At 34.8% G+C, this 5,946-nt stretch overlaps 1 non-coding gene across 1 annotated transcript; it reads left to right on the top strand.

Annotated features, from left to right (window-relative positions):
• Positions 1–2,203: 2,203 nt before the first annotated feature.
• On the top strand, positions 2,204–2,309 carry LOC121227481 (small nucleolar RNA R71). The gene has a single exon (XR_005925096.1). It is a non-coding gene; the product is annotated as a small nucleolar RNA R71 (small nucleolar RNA).
• The last annotated feature ends 3,637 nt before the right edge of the window (positions 2,310–5,946 follow it).

Consider the following 5,946-nt stretch of genomic DNA (forward strand, 5'->3'; position numbering starts at 1 on the left):
GAACTACCTCTTTCATGATAGTGTTGAGTCTCCTTTTCCCATCAATCCTATCTCTTTCGCCCTCCTCTAGGATACTTTTATACATAAAGAAAGAAGGGCTCATACCTCGAATACCAACTATGGTCCAACCAATCGCCTTTTTAAATTTCTTTAAAACAGCAATTAGTTGCTCCTTTTCTTGTTTTGTCAATTCTACTGAAATAATCCTAGGAAAAGTACAACTATAACCTAAATAAACATATTTTAAATGGGAAGGAAGTACCTTAATTTCAAGTTTGGGTGGTTCCTAAATTGACAACTTGGGTTGCACAAACTTACAAACTTCCAATTCTAACGGTTCAAATCGTGTTGATTGAACACAGTCCCTTAGATTGGTTTCCATCAAAGCTATATTTTTATTACTTTTTAATTTTCCAATGGCTCAGACCCTAAGGTGTTTTCCAATAGGTCATTCACAAAATCATTCTCTCATTCCATAGAAACTATGGATTTTAACTCTTCTATCACTTAACATTCTTTTGCCATATTGAGAAACTTCATAGCTTTAAGAACATTAAACGTTGCTTGATCTTCCTAAACTCTAATCATAAGTTCTCCATTTTGTACGTCTATCAATGTTCTTCCTGTGGCCAGGAAAAGTCTCCCTAGGATGATTGGCACTTCCTTATCTGCTTCAAAATCTAAGACTATGAAATTAGTAGGAAAAATGAATTTATCAACTCTTACCAAAACATCCTCGATCTTTCCTTTGGGGTACGCTCAAAAACTAATCCGCCAATTGAAGAGTTGAAGTGTCACATTCGTGGGTCTTACTTCACCTATTCCCAATAGTTTGAAAATAGACTTGGGCATCAAGTTGATGCTCGCTCCTAAGTCGCACAAAGCTTTACCATAGTAAGATTATCTAATATTACAGGGTATAGTAAAGCTTCCAGGGTCCATTAGTTTCGAAGGAAGCTTGTTCTGTAGGAATGCACTACACTCCTTTGCTAAGGCTATAATCTCATACTCACTAAGTCTCTTCTTCTTGGACACGATGTCCTTCATGAACTTCACATACTTGCGCACTTTGTCTAAAGCCTCTACCAACAGGATGTTGATGTGAAATTGCTTTAGAATGTCCAAAAACTTCTTAAATTTCACCTCCTATTTCTGCTTATTTGGTTGGAAATTTTAAAGATATGAAGGGGATAGAACCTTGGGTTGGACTGGAAAACTTTTTTTGCAGATATAATTCTTCATCTAAAGAAGATGTTAGCTTATCAAAATTCACTAGGTTAGATTTTACCTCATCAGACTTTGTAAGTTCTAGCTATTCTAGTGTAGGAGTTTCAACTGATGGTTCACTTTCCTCCTTCTTAATAGGTTCATCTTCAATCACAACCGTCTTGGGCTCCAAAGTCTTACCACTTTGTAAAGCCACTACCTCACAATGTTCCTTACCTATTTTCCTTAGATTTTCTATATCGTTTGGCAAGGTTCCTTACGGTCAGTTACGAAGCTCTGTAGCTAACTGACCCATTTGGTTCTCTAAATTTTTCAATGTTATTGCTTGGCTTTGGATTAAAGTGTCATTCTTTACCATGGATGCCTTCAACAAGTTCTCCAAGTTATTGGATGACTCAGCTTGTTGTGGTTTTGGAGCTTAGTGATTGAACCGTTGGGATTGGTTGGGTTTATGTTGCATGTAAGTGTTGTTCTGTCCATTTCCTTGGTTACTCCAAGAAAAGTTTGGATGGTTGCACCATGAAGGATTGTAGAAGTTGGACTGTGGTCCATGTCCACTTCTATTTTGGTGTCAATTCCCTACATAATAAATTGAATCAGGATTTGAGAGGCAATTCTCAAAGGAATGACCATCCCCATAATATACGCAGCAAACTACATCAAACTGACTTGACGATTAAGCTACAAGATTACTCAAACCATTAGTGGTAAACTATTTCAACATTGAAGAAATAGAAGATACCTGAGCTTAAAGTGATGTAAGTGCGTCCACTTCGTGCGCTTCGGCTACTCGTCTTCCTAAAGTTGCTCGATTTGTTGGCCATTGATAGTTGTTACTAGCGGTCCTCTCAATAATATCTTAAGCCTCATTATAACACACTTAGGCAGAATCACACCATTCATAGAAGCATCTCCCATCAACCTTGTTTGTGCATTGAGACCATTATAAAATGTCTCCAATTGGCTGCAGTGTGGAATCCCATGATGAGGGCACTTATGAAGTAATTCTTTAAATCTCTCTCATGCCTCGTACAAGGATTCGTCATCCAATTGTTGAAAAATGGTTATCTCATTTTGCAGCTTAGCATTTTTTCTAGGTGGAAATACTTAACCAAAAATCTTTCTACCAATTCTTGCCATGTAGATATTGAACTTAGTGGCAACAAATTAAGCCATGTTCGTGCTCGATCTCGCAACGAGTATTGAAACAACTTCAACTTGAATGCTTATTCAGTCACATCGACTATTTTAAACAAATCTCTCACCTCCATGAATAATTGAAGGTGAAGGTGTGGATCTTTTGTGGGCATTCCACTAAATTGGCCCACTGTTTGAAGCATTTGAAACATTATTGGCTTCAACTCGAATTGTTGTGCCTTAATCTTCAGTCTCCTAATTCCTGAATTTAGTTAATTGAAGAGTGGCATAGTGTACTGACTTATGGCACAATCCCTATCATCAGCAATAAATATTGGATTGCGCACAAGATTAGCTCCATTTATTTGTCCATCATTTTGATTTCCACGGTCCATCTTAGCTTTTCCTTGAGTTGATCTTTCATGCCTTCTTTATCTAATTGTTCGGTCGATCTCAAGGTCTATAGGTAATAAATTGATAATTTGATCTATGCTTATAAACACCTGAAAAACAAATCACAAAAAATAAATAATAAATAATAAATTAGTCAGGTTAGAAGTTAGATAAAAATAAAATAAAAACCAAATTGGAAAGAATAATTTCACAAAAAATGATTAAGGCAACAGTCCCCGGCGATGGTGCAAAAAACTTGTAACACTCAATTTGTGCAAGTGTAAATGGTCATTATCAAGTAATAAGTAAAAGAGTTATCATCTCCATAAGGACTATGTATGTTAATCAATTACTTGTAAAACTAGAGTTAACAATATGGTGAAAAAAACACAATATTTCTGAGTGGTGCGATGTAAAAATAATTAGTAAATGTAATACAATCCCTAATGCAATTTTAATCTAAATGCAAAGTAGAAGATGAAATGTATGAAATGAGTTTAACAGCAAAAACACAAAATTCAACAATCAATAACATGAATATGCTAGGACAATTACATCATTCAAATTAATTCATTTTTCCCATGCTTAACAATGTTCAAAAAATATTTCATGGCAAATTGGACTTTCATGGGCTTGAAACCAAATTAAGTCCTTTCGAAATATTTTACTTAGTAAAACATGCATTTTACTGTTCATATTAAACTAAGGGTTTTTTAGTATTCATGTGAAGTAACAAGGATTGGGTCAATTTGAAATAATTTAATCACATAAACCTAAAAGCCCTGCAAGGTAATAAAGCTCGATCAAGTTATTACGAACCGTAATTTATTCTAGGTCAGACATAAATTAAGCGTGCACATTTGAATTACTGTGTCTATTAGCCATCGTCTGATTTAGACTGCTCAACTAATTCCAATGCAACCAATCACTCATGAATGATATACATACTTGAGTTTAATTCAAAACATGATCAACTGAGGCACAAATACAATACACATGATTTAAACAAACTTTCTTAAATTAATGCAATCATCCTAGCTAAATAGATTTAAGCAACCATTGTTGATGACAAGACAACACAACACATTGTAAACATGATTAAATTAAAATAACAAAGTAAAGGAAGAATAAATTATTTCGAATCAGCACCCTACAGTTTTAGCACAACCTGATACACGCCCGCGTCTTCGACCGTGTTGAAACAGGGCACACATACTGACTTGTGTCACACGGCCAAGGACACACCCATGTGCCAGGTCGTGTGAAAACTGGAAAGGATACTGACTTGGGTCACACGACCAACCACACACCCATGTGTCTAGCTCGTGTGCCCTTCGAAATGGCCATACACGCCCGTGTATCAAGTTGTGCCAAAACTATAGGGTATATTGACTTGTATCACAAGGCTGATCACACACCCGTGTGTGAAGCTGTGTGAAGCATACTAACTTCCATATCATTTCAACGTTAGGGGACACACGGCCGTGCAACATGACCGTGTGTCACACGCGACTGAGACATACGCCCGTGTCCTTGCCCGTTTGGACAAAAATAGGCTATTTGCAAAGTCATATTTGCCATCATATACACACAAGCATTCACAAGCATAAATAACCACATTTCATAACTCAATTTGGCAATCATAATAACCACTTTGATGCACATTATTTTTCATATCAAAACTAACATTTACATACCCAATTACCTAATCAACATCATTCATAATCCATTCATATACAAAAATCATATCTAGACATCATTTGCACATTTTCATTCCATCTATTCTTTGCCAAGACATACCACAATTGAACACTTATACACAATCAAATATGATACCAAAATAAGCCAAATCACATGGCTTAACTCATACATAAAATATACTAAAAGCATACTTTTCAAGTGACCATAAATAACACTATTTAAATTAGCCTATACATGCCATATTTACATATTTTCACAAGCTAAAAAGTCCAACCGAAAATTGGATAGTGTGATGTGTAACTTCGACTTCTCCAAAACGAGCGAGCTAACGAACCTCTATAAAACATAGAAAAAGAAATAGAGTAAGCTTTATAGCTTAGTATGCCCGTATAAATTAGAATTAAACTTACCATTATACATAATCAAAGCAATATTTAAAGTGCAACCAATTCAATTAACAAACACTTAATCAAGTATTCATCACATGTTAGTCATTTTAAAAATACATGAAACCGTCCATTAATACAATACTTTGCATCATTCCAAATTCATATATCATATATAATATTAATAACAATTATAAACCATAACTCATCCGTATAAACAATATTTATGCACGTTGAACGTATTAGAAATTCAAAGGATACTCGAGTGAATAACATCAATAATCCATCAATTTACTATCATTTATTCTCTTTCAAGCCATGAACGGTAAGCTCCTCCTGAGCTAATGAACAATAAGCTCTATTGAGCTGAAACTGTAAGTTTTATCAAGCTGAACAGTAAGCTCATACGAGCTGAAACTGTAAGCTCCAATGAGTTGAAAATAGTAAGCTCTTACGAGCTGATATATCAGTAAGCTCAAACGAGCTGTGGTGAGTCCACAACAAACGCAGGAGCTCTACCAAGACAGTAACCCTAGTGACATGTCACTCGTATCCTATGAATTCATACAGTTTAAACGGGCTAAGTAACAAATAAACTATATTGATAAGGCATTCATATCTCAAGTATATCAATTATACACATTCATTTCAATAATTACAAGTGTATAAAAGTTCGATTCTAATTATACGAACTTACCTCATATCCTCGGATAGGACTATCGGCTATTCGTCCACTTTCCGTTTTCCCTGATCTAGTTCCAATATTTGCTTATCTAGATCTATATAATATCAAATTAGCTCATTCAAACTTTCATTCAATTCAATTTAGCCTAAAACATTCATTTTGGCTAAATTATAATTTTACCCCTAGACTTTTAACTACTTCGCAGTTTAGTCCTTAAAACATAAAAATGCAAAATTATGCAATTAGGCCTTGACCCATAGTAGAAAATTTTGCTATACACTACTAGCAGCCCATATCTTTTATTATTTCACTCTTTTTACATTTTCTCAATTTAATCCTTATTTGACATTTTTGTCAAAAATCACTTTACAAAACTAGTTTAACTATCATCAAGTCCATAATCTATCATTAAACATT

The sequence above is a fragment of the Gossypium hirsutum genome, chromosome A03 (genome assembly GCF_007990345.1).
Source record: "Gossypium hirsutum isolate 1008001.06 chromosome A03, Gossypium_hirsutum_v2.1, whole genome shotgun sequence".
Lineage (NCBI taxonomy): Eukaryota > Viridiplantae > Streptophyta > Magnoliopsida > Malvales > Malvaceae > Gossypium > Gossypium hirsutum.